Consider the following 11,683-nt stretch of genomic DNA (forward strand, 5'->3'; position numbering starts at 1 on the left):
TCAGTATACCATTTTTTTTATACTTAAAATGGTCATCAGGGCAGCAAACCTGTGGTTAGTTATTTGAATCCCACCAGTGAATATAAGCCTATGGTATAGGAGCTCTTGGTGGCGCAGAGGTTATGAGTTGGGCTGCTAACTACAAGGTCATCAGTTCAAACCCACCAACTTCTACTTGGGAGAAAGATTGACTTTAAACTCCTGTAAAGAGTTACAGTCTCGGAAATCCACAGGGGCAGTTCTACCCTGCCCTACAGATTTCCCATGAGTTTGCATTGACTCAATGACAGTGAGTTTGGTTTTGATTTGAGGTAGAGAAATAAAGAAAAAATCCACAAACCTCTTTAAAGATTGATATTTGAAAGGGAAAAGGAATGCATGAAAGAATATTAGGAAGAAAGGGGTGTTTTAAGTAAAGGAACTACAAAGTCTCAAAAGGGAGAGAATATGATGGGCAAATTTATGCCAATAAAATAAAAAGCATAGATTATATGACACAATTCTAGAAAGGGAAGACATCTCTCTGTGTCTACAAGAAGAAGAAATACTGAATGTTCTGTGGCTATTCAAAGTATAACCAGTCAATAAAAATTTTTCCAGAAATACACACACACCCCAAAATAAAACATCAGGCCCAGGTGGTGCCCTCAAACATTATAAAAGAAAATAGTTTCATTCTTAACCAAAATATACCTGAGTATAGAAAAAGAGGATACTCCTCAAATTCTGGACTGACCTGTCCCAGGTGGGCACCAGGGGTAAGCATAACTATGATATGCAAACCTGACAAAGAAATGAACATTCTCAAGTCAATCTTCTTCCTACATTGTCAGTGTTAGATGCCATTCTGTCAGTTCCAACTGGTATGTACAACAGAGTTTAGCGCTTCCCAGTCTAAGCCATTCTCATAATTAAACAAAAGTTTGATTAGAAGATCACTTTACTGGGGGCTCTTTACAACTCCTATAATAATCCACAATCAAGTGTATCAAGCATATCTGTACATATGTTGACATCATTCTTTTCTAGACAGTTACTTTCTGTTGAGCTCTTGGCATAAGCTCCTCTTCCCCCCTTGATAAATTATAAATTACTATTATTTTCATATCTTAGACTATCTCCTGTCTCCCTTATCCCTTGGTTTCTGTTATTCGTCCCCCCTTTTTGAGGGGGAGGAGGTGTGTCGATCATTGCAATTGGTTCCTCCTTCCTCCCCCCTCTCCCCACCTTTCCCCTCCCCTCTGGTTCAACTATTCCCGTTCCTGTTCTTGGATCCTGTGTCTCACAATTGTTTTTATGTTCAAGTCCATCCATTCTGTGGAGGATCTTCTTCTTTTTCCCTCCCTTCTACTTTCCCAACATAATTTCCTTTTCCAAGAACTAGTCTCTCCTGATAGCATATACAAAGTACACGAGCTGAAGTCTCTCACCCTGACTTCTTTTTTTTTTAACAATTTATTGGGGCTCATACAATTCTTATCACAGTTCATACATATACATACATCAACTGTATAAAGCACATCTGTACAGTCTTTGCCCTAATCATTTTTTCTCCTCTTTTCTTTTTTTACATTTTATTAGGGACTCATACAACTCTTATCACCATCCATACATATACACACATCAATTGTATAAAACATATCCATACATTCCCTGCCCCAATCATTCTCAAGGCATTTGCTCTCCACCCAAGCCCCTTGCATCAGGTCCTCTTTTTTTTCCCCTCCCTCCCCTTTCCCCCCTCTCTCATGTGCCCCTGGTAATTTATACATCGTTATTTTGTCATATCTTGCCCTATCCGGAGTCTCCCTTCCCCCCCCTCTCTGCTGTCCCTCTCCCAGGGAAGAGGTCACATGTGGATCCTTGTAATCAGTTCCCCCTTTCCAACCCACTCACCCTCCACTCTCCCAGCATCGTCCCTCACACCCTTGGTCCTGAAGGTATCATCCACCCTGGATTCCCTGTACCTCCAGCCCTCATATGTACCAGTGTACAGCCTCTGTCCTATCCAGCCCTGCAAGGTAGAATTCGGATCATGGTAGTTGGGGGGAGGAAGCATCCAGGATCTGGGGGAAAGCTGTGTTCTTCATCGGTACTACCTCACTCTTAGGCTGTACTTTCAAGACAAATGTGTTTGTTCTTTTGGCAGTCCATTGTACTTTCAGTATTCTTGGCTAGCAACAAAATTGAAATACATCCATTCTTCTTTGGTCTTCCTTATTCATTGTCCAACTTTCACATGGTTATGAGGCATTTGAAAATATCATGGTTTAGGTCAGGTACACCTTAGTCCTCAAAGTAGCATCCTTGCTTCTCAGCACTTTAAAGGAGTCTTGTGCAGCAGATTCCCCCAATGTGATGCATCCTTTGGTCTCTTGCCTGCTGTTTCCATGAGCCTCCATCATGGATTCAAGCAAGGTGAAATCCTTCACAACTTCAGGCTTGTCTCTCTTTATCATTGGTCCAATTGGGAGGGTATTTGCTCTCTTTATATTAGTCTAATTCATACTGAAGATGCAATCCTAATTCCTATATATAATCCTGATTCATATACATACTTGAAAAAAAGTTTCAGACCAAACAAAGATAATCATTTTTTAAAAGATACTGCAATGCTGATAATTTTGTTGACCCCAAGAATGAAATATTGATGTAAAATTTAAAAACTGACCAATATAATTCATAACCACCAAATTAAGGAAATGAGAAATATCCCATCATTCCAGTAAGATGCAGGCAAGATGATAAAATTTAACATCAATTCATAAATAAAGATCATAAGGCTAGTAAATGAAGGGAGCTTCCTTCTTGCAATAAAGAATATCCTCAAAGATCTTAGAGCAAACACTAAACTCTGAGGTGAAGTTTAGAAATCTCCCCTCTGAAATCTGTAATACAACAAAGGCGTACATTATCATTCACTGCTGTTTAACGCTGCTTTTGCTTTAGGTATCTTCATCAGCAGGGTGGAGCAAGGAATGATACTACCAAGATCTTGTACAGAAAACTATTTTATTGGCATATATAATTCACATATCACACAATTCAATAGTTCATTCACATCCCGAAGAGTTGTACAAGCATCGCCACAGTCAATTTTAGAACATTTTCTTAATTCTTGTACTCCTCATTATTAACTCCCCATTTCTCCTCAACCTCCTCTGCCATACCCCCAAGAAAAGACAGTTTACAAGTTAGATTCCTCTTCAGCAGTGCATACATATATGTGCATATTGTTCCATGACATTTGCTAGAATCCTCACAATGTGTAAAGTACTCTCACCATTTCCATCCTCCTCGTCCCTGCTTGCCTGCTCTCCTTCGCTTTGAGTAAATGTTGGCCATTTGGTCTCCTGTAGTTGATTGTTTAATGTGGCACATTCCCCACAGGCTTTATTGTTTCCTTTCATGACCCCATCTATTAGTTGGCTGAAGGATAACCTCAGGAGTGTCTTCAATTCTAGGTTAAGTAAGTTGACCAGACGTCCGACTTTTGGCAGGACAGTCCCAATTTCAAACAATTTGTCCCGCAGCGTTTTTAAATGTCCCGATTTTTGGAAAGAATGCACGACAAGCTAGGGTATACAGTTTTCGGCTGCCATGTGGCTATTTCATCAGGATATGAGTTTTCTCAATCGTGTCCCGCTTGCTTTACCAGTGTTAAAATCTGGTCACCTTAGAAGGGGCACCCCAAGATGATAGTCTCAGGGGTTCTACTACGCTCGATTTGAGTTGTGTTACCTTTTCTACTCATTCTCATCAGAACCTTCTATAGATTGGAGCAGACCACAGCAGTTAACTGAATCTCAGTCTAGAAGAAACTGTGGGAACTAATGGAACTAATTGAATGATATGATATATGTTCTAAGTCCCAACTAATAATAAATTTTAAAAAATTGTCACTGGACCTGAGGCTAATAATAATAATAATAAGATACAGGAAAGGTCCAAGTGGATGTCAGAAGAGACTCTGAAACTTGCTCTTAATCAGAGTAGCTAAAGCATATAGGAAAATGATGATGATGTCAAAGAGTTGAACAGAAGATTCAATGGGTAGATCCAGTAGACAAAGTCAAATATTACAATGAAATGTGCAAAGACTTAGAATTTAAAAATAAAAAAGGAAGAACAAACTTAGCATATCTTAACTGAAGAAAAGTCAAGCCTCAAGTTGCAAGATTGAAAGATTTTGGGGGCAAAATATTGAATGATGTGGAAAGTATTAAAAAGCAATAGAAAGAATACAGAGTCACTGTACAAAAAAGAAATAGTCTATATCCTACCATCTCAGGATGTAGCATATGAGCAAAAACCAGTGGTGCCAACGGAAGAAATTCAAGCTGCACTGAAAGCATGAGCCAAAAACAAGCCTCAAGGAATTGATGGAACACCCACTGAAATGTTTCAACAAGTTGATGAAGCACTGGATGGACTGATTTGTCTGTGCCAGGAAATTTGGAAGACAGCTAGTTGGCCAACTGACTGGAAGAGATCCATATTCGTAAATTTCCAAAGAAAGGTGACCCAACAGAATTCTCAAAATATAGAATGATATTATTGATATCATGTGCAAGTAAAATTTCGCTGAAGATCATCCAACAATGTTCACAGCAGTACATCGACAGTGAGCTGCTAGAGGTTCAGGCCAGGTTCAGAAGAGGACGTAGAATGAAGGATGTCATTGCTGATGATGGATGGATCTTAGTGCAAAGCAGAGAACACCAGAAAGATGTTTATGTTTTATTGAGTACACAAATCTATTTGACAATGTGGATCATAGCAAACTATGGATAGCCTTGAGAAGAATGGGAATTCCACACTGTAGACGCTGTTGAACTTGGGAATGGTCTGTTGTGTATATTTTTGCCAACACTGAAAAAAAAACATTACATGACTAGCAGTGAGTACGGGCAAAAAGAAAATGTTCTAAAATTCATTGTGGTAAACATTGTACAATTCTTCTTGATATGGTTGAACTATTGGATTGTATGATGTGTGGATGAAGTGCCAATAAAACTATTTTAAAAAGAAGAAGAATGGGAATTCCAGAACACTACATGATACTCATAGAGAACGTGTCCATGGATCAAGAGGCAGCTGCACAGACAGAACAAGGGAGTACTGTGTGGTTTATAATCAGCAAGGGTGCACGAGAGGGCTGTGGCTTCTCACCATACTTATCCAATATGTATCCTGAGCAAATAATCCGAGAGGCTAAATTTTGTGAAGAAAATCATGGCACCAGGATTGGAGGAACGATTATTCACAACCCGTGATGTGCAGATGACCAACCTCACTTCCTGAAAGTGAGGAGGAATTGAAGCACTTGCTGATGAAGATCACAGAGTGCAGCCTTCAGGGTGGATTACAATTCAATGTCAGAAAGACCCAAATCCCCACAACTGGATCAATAGATAACATCCTGATAAATGGATGAAAGACTGAATTTGTCAAGGATTTCGTCTTGCTTGGATCCACAATCAATGCTCATGGAAGCAACAGTCAGATCAAAAGATGAGTTGCATTGGGTAAAATCTGTTGCAAGGTTGAAAAGCAAGGATGTTACGTTGAGGACTAAGGTACGCCTGACCCAAGTCCTGGTACTCTCCATTGCCCCATAAGCCTGTGAAAGTGGGAGATTGACTGAAGGAGACTTGATGCATGTTCATGGCAGTGCTGGTGAAGAATACTGAAAGTACCATGGACTGCTAAAAGGACAAAACGATTTGCCCTAGAACAAGTATGGCCAGAGTGTCCCTTAGAGGCAAGGATGGTGAGACTTAGTCTTACATACTTTGGACATGTCACTGGGAGAGACGATCCCTGGAGGAAAACACCGTGCGTGGTAAAGCAGAGAGGCAGTGAGAGCATGGCCCTCTGGGAGTTGGATGGACTCAGCGGCTGCCACCGTGGGCTCAGACGTAGGAAGCATTGGGAGGGCGGCACAGGACCAGGCCGTGTTTCCTTCTGCTGTGCATCATGTTGCTGTGAGTCGCCTCTAACAGCAATAACCTCAAAAACATGAATGCAAAGGCCGAGCTACCTTAATTCAACAAAAACATCAAAATGTGACACTATTGCTTCTTGACATATCCTCCCTCTGGGTCGGCACATCTTGGAAGGTGGTATTTTTCTCTCTAACCCTTCCCCATGGGATCATATGCTCTTCAGTTTGCACCATGTCAGAGTTAGGTCATCCTTTCAAATGACTCAAAAATTCCAAGTTTTTGACTTTGGGAAATAAGAAGAAGTCTGCACTGGCAATGACTGGACTGGAGTGTGACTGGGGTAGGTTCCCAATGAAACGCTCTTGGGACAGGTTTTGGTGCTCAGGTTGATGTGCTGGGAATACATGCAGCAGCCTAGCTTTCCGGATCCTTTACTCACCAATGCGGTTCCCAATTTTCTGAACACTTCATAATTAGCTCCTATGATTGTCCTGTGTCCTTTGAGGAAACTGATCCACAGTATGCCTTTGTCATACCCCAAGTCGGTCACCACACCTTCTGAGCTAACTTTTCTGTCTTGGCTTTAACTGACTTAAAAGAGCCTTTGTTTTCATCTGGTCTTTTTCTGAAGGCACAAGACTAAGTGTTTTCCTGAGATAACCTATCTGCAGCCGTCCCCCATTGCAGAGACCTGGTCAGATGAGTTTTGTTTGAAAAACAATACAAAATGTGTGCATGTAGGAGCTGGAATCTTAATAGAAATACTTTTTTTATTAACTTACTCTTATTACCTGCCCACACCCATATAGCACAACTATGTACCTGTGTAGCCATATCTTACTTTTGCTTATTGGAACTATTCTTATTGCAGGATGGTTTGTTATAATATTTACTGTAACTAGCCTTTATTCTTGCATACTTTTAAGTGTTTGCATTTACGTTGGCCCAGCAGGGTTGACGTCCCTCATATTGTGTATTGCCTCTCTCATCATAAGAACCACCATGTGTCTACGCTTTAGCACAGTGGTTCTCAACCTGTGGGTCGCGACCTTTTGGGGGATCAAACAACCCTTTCACAGGGGTCTCCCAATTCGTAACAACAGCAAAATTACAGTTATGAAGTAACAACAAAAATAATTTCATGTTGGGGGGGTCACCACATGAGGAACTGTATTAGAGGGTCACGGCATTGGGAAGGTTGAGAACCACTGGTCTAGTGCATCTCCCTCCCTCATGTTTCTACCCAAGGTAACCATCGAAGAAGGGTGCTTTCTGGGTTGACGCCATATGTTTATGACTTTTTATAAAAGCGCTATCATGCCAAGAGTCGCCCCTTTGTGTTTGACTTATTATATTGAGTTTAACATCCACATTCATGATTCAGCCACAGTATGTGTCATGAGCTCATCGTTATTTTTATTGTTGAATAGCATCCACCATCTGTACCATAATATATTTATTGAGTAATGAGAACTTAGGTTGTTTCCATCTATTTGCCATTGTGAAGAATTCTATAATGAATATGGGGTGTATATGTGTAGTCCTGTCATCGTTCTATATTTCCAGGACATATGCTTCAGAGTGGATGTGTTAGTCTGGGTAGACTAGAGAAAATCCATAGATATATTCATGTATATGTAAAAGAGAACCTTATATCAAGAAGTAATTATGCATCAATAAAACATCCCACCCCACCCAGATCAAGACCATGAATTTGATAGTAGCCCATAAGTCTGATATTAGCCCATGAATTCCTCTTCAGACTCACATAGCACATGCAATGATGCTGAATGCAGGAAGATCACAAGCCGGTGGGTGGGAAGTCCTGTGGGTCCAATGGTAGTGGAAGCATCTCCAGGCTTTGGCTGCCATCAGCGTGGCTCCATGTGGCTTGCCAACAGGGATGTGAAGCAGAGAGAGAGTTCCCAGAATCCTCATGAGAAGGCCATGCCCACAAGGAAGGATTGGGCTGTGACATGATTGAAAGGCTAACTCCACCCCTTCATTCTTTTTTGCTAATTGAATTCAACAAGTATTTATTGAGTGCCTCTTATGTGCTAAGTATTGTTTCAGTACCTGGGACACATCAGAGAGCAAACAGATCTCTGCTCCCGCAGAGCTTACAGTCCAGTGTCCATGACAACATCTCCTGGCCACTGTGAGCTGTGAGGGCAGGTCTGCACCTCTCTGTCGGTCCCTCAGCTGCCCACGCAGAATAAGCAGGCCTGGCACACACATGGGTGACGTGCGTGGTGTGCTGTACTGCCAAATGGACACCACCACCCCCACTCCACCCCCAGACAGTAGATAGAGGCTGGAAGTTGATGTTTAATTAAAAAGCGTATTGCGGGTAGGTCAGGGGGGTGGAGTCAGATCAAGGGTGGGGGCAGGGGGCTGGGGTGGCTACACAAACTGCTGCTGCTGCTTCTTGATGGCTGTCTTGCTGGCAAGGTCCTTGGTCTTCTCGGTAGCTGCCCGTGCCGTCTCCTTTGCCTATTCTGGGGTTTTCAACAAGCATCTTAGAAAGGGTCTCGCCTTTCAGCTTGGCCAGGATGTACTCAAAACCCATCATTATCTTGGTCACGTTGCTTTCAAACTAGGTGAGCCCAAATTCCTGGACAGCTCGGGAGACACCAAACAAGGTGGAGGAGACCCAGGCTTCCCCATGGATTTTGGTCCAGCCACTGTCGTTGGCATTGACGCGGTAAACACAGCGCTCCTCCTCCTCCACATGAGCCGGGCATGGTTGATGTTCCAGGGGAAAGTGGTCATGGTCCGATCCTGTGGGTCCCCATGGAGTCCTCCGGGATGTGCACCGAGTGAGTGACACTGGCAGGAAGTAGTCGCTCGGCCCAGCGGGGCATCCTGTTGGTCTTGGTCAACAGGAAGTAGTCGCTCGGCCCAGCGGGGCATCCTGTTGGTCTTGGTCAAGATGGGAGCTTCTGGTCAGGGGTCACCTCCCGGTGTGCTATGTCTTCTGTCAGGGATTCGGGTACCACTGCCAGAAGGTCCCAGGAACTCCTAAGTACACTCTGACCCAGGAAATACTTCACCATCCTCCTGGCCAGAGAGGGCTCAGCATCAGGGGTGCCACGAAGCCCGGGGACACGCCCGCCAGCCTCGCAGGTCAGCGACCACCACCCACCCCTTCGTTCTTATTTATCAAGTTGACATGAAATTGTGTAATTACCACAGTGGACTTGCTAGGTCAAAAGGTGTTTATTTCCATTTCTAGTTTTCTGTTTGTTTTTAAAGGAAATATCAGGTTATTTTCCAGAGTCATTGTACCATTTTACAAGCCCACCAGATGTTTGTAGGAGTTCCAGTCTCCCTACAACTTCCCTGTGGTTGTTAAGCGCCATCAAGTCAGCTCCGATTTTAGCCACCCAGTGCACGACAGAACAGAACACCGCGCGGTCCTGTGCCATCCTCAAAATTCTCCTTGTTCCTGAGCTCCCTGATGAAACCGCGCTGTCGATCTCTGTGGTCGAGGAGCTTCCCCTCCCTCCCTGCCCTCCACCTTACCAAACATTATGTCCTTCTCCATTGGGGTCTCCCCTGAAAATATGACCCAGTAGGTGACGCTTGCCTTTAAGGCCTTACTTCTTCAAACACAGACCGGCTTTTCCTACTAGCAGTCCCTGGGACTTTCAATAGTCTTCTTCCGCACCACAATTCTTCTGACTTCCTTATTCCAACTTTCATATGCATATGAGGCAGTTGTTCGAACAGACCGCAGGCGTCATGAATCATTTACAATCGGGAGATCATTTCGCCATTCTTGTTCAATCTGTATGCCGAGCAAATCATCAGAAAAGCTGGATGATATACAACCTCACTGTTGTTTCTAATCAGTGCCATTTGTTGTAGAGGTTAGAGGTTATCTCATTTTACTTTTGATTTATACCTCTCTAAAGAGCCCTCATGTCATAGTGAGTTAAGCCTTGGGCTGCTAACTGCCAGGTCAGCAGTTTGAAACTACCAGCTAGTCTGCGGAAGAAAGATGAGGCTTTTTGCCCTGCAGTGGTGGAACCCACTGGCGCAGTTCTACTTTGTCCAGTGTGGTCACTGTGAGTCAGAAGATGGCATGAGTGAGTGAGGGAATCGAACGTCTTCATGTGCATTTCTGTATGTGTTTGTTAGTTGCTTAAATATCCTCTTTAGTCGAGTGCCTGTTTATGTCCTTTGTCCATTTAAAAAATGGAGTCATTTGCCATTTTGTTGCTTAATAGTTGAAGTTTTCTCTATCTTTTGCAGAGTAGGCCATTGTCAGATACATGTTACCTTGATGACCCTAGATGACCCCATTGTAAAGTCCTGTCACTTTATGAAGGCGAGCCGAGAGGGATGTTTTTCCCGTGAATGTTAAGTTTTGTGTCAAGTTGGCTGGGTGGGTTTAGACTTAGTGCTCTCCCTGATAAGGTCTAACAATGTAATCAACCCCATCAGGGGTCTGCTCTGAGCAGACCATCAGTTGAGAGATGAGGGTGGGATGGAATTCCCTTACTCAGATGGTAGTCCCGATGCAGTCAAGGTCTTTCCTCGGCGGTGTGGCCTCTTTGCAGCGTAAGTGGCTAACACAGGTGTGTGTGTGTGTGTGTGTGTGTGTGTGTGTGTGTGTAAAGCGCTTGTTTCCTTTGGGAAGTCCTTTGTCTTTGCTTCTGTTCTCTCCTCTGGTCCTGAGAAACTCGTTTATTCTCCCATGGAGGACAGGGCCATTTTCTCACTGGTGCATCTACACAAGAGTGGTCACCCTTCTGAGACACTGTGCCAAAATAGATAAACAACCAACCAACCAGACATACAAACAGACCCACGACTGTGGAGCCCATTCCAACTCAAAGCGAATCTATGGGACAGAGTAGAACTACTCCATAAAGCTTCAGAGGCTGTACATCGTCACACAAGACTGTGACATCTTTATCCTGATGAGCAGCGGGTGAGCTTGAACCACTGATCTTTCACTTAGCAGCCCAGTGCTTAAAGCACTGCACCACCAGGGCTCCTTCCAAAATATGTAAGCAGTCGTCATTGCTGGAGGAGCCCTGGTAGCTTACTGATTACGGGTTGGGCTGTTAATAGCAAGGTAAGCAGTCCAAATCTCCCAGGGGCTCTGTGTAGGAAAGACCGAACTTTCTGTGAGTTACAGTCTCAGAAATCCACAGGGCCAGTTCTACCCTGACCTACAGGGTGGCTTGGAGATGGATCTAATCCAATGGCAGTGAGGGAGGGAGGGAAGGAGGGAGCATGTGAGTAGACTCCTTAGAGAGGACCGATCCCAGCATAACAAGAAAAAGGGCTGTCCCATGCAAGGAGCTTGACTCCAGATTTCCCCCAGGTGGCAGCTCCATCTTCGCACTTTGATTCTGACCCATACGTGGTAAATTACACATCATAGCTGTGATTATCAGGTAACTCTGCCATTTTTATACCACATAAAACTACCTTCATATATATATATATATATATGAAATCTTACATCGTTGCTAAAAGTTTCAATCAGCTAAAATCCCTCCTTTGTTAAAACCCATTGAAGATGACACCGCTATTGTAAAGGGCATATGTGTTTAAAAAAAAAAAAAGGAGCCAATACAGGCCAGAGAAGTAGCACCAGCCTGGCAGACAGAGGCTGGCATTCAAGTATTCATCCTGATATGGACATCAGACTGGCCACTCACCCCCTGGGGTCCCATCTACACGAACGACAACCAATCCTGGGCGACTCTTACAGCGTT

General features: G+C 43.4%; 1 pseudogene; it reads right to left on the reverse strand.

Annotated features, from left to right (window-relative positions):
• Window positions 1-8,351: 8,351 nt before the first annotated feature.
• Window positions 8,352-9,495, reverse strand: LOC142455468 (PRELI domain-containing protein 1, mitochondrial pseudogene; annotated as a pseudogene).
• Window positions 9,496-11,683: the final 2,188 nt, after the last annotated feature.

Source organism: Tenrec ecaudatus, chromosome 8 (assembly GCF_050624435.1).
Source record: "Tenrec ecaudatus isolate mTenEca1 chromosome 8, mTenEca1.hap1, whole genome shotgun sequence".
Lineage (NCBI taxonomy): Eukaryota > Metazoa > Chordata > Mammalia > Afrosoricida > Tenrecidae > Tenrec > Tenrec ecaudatus.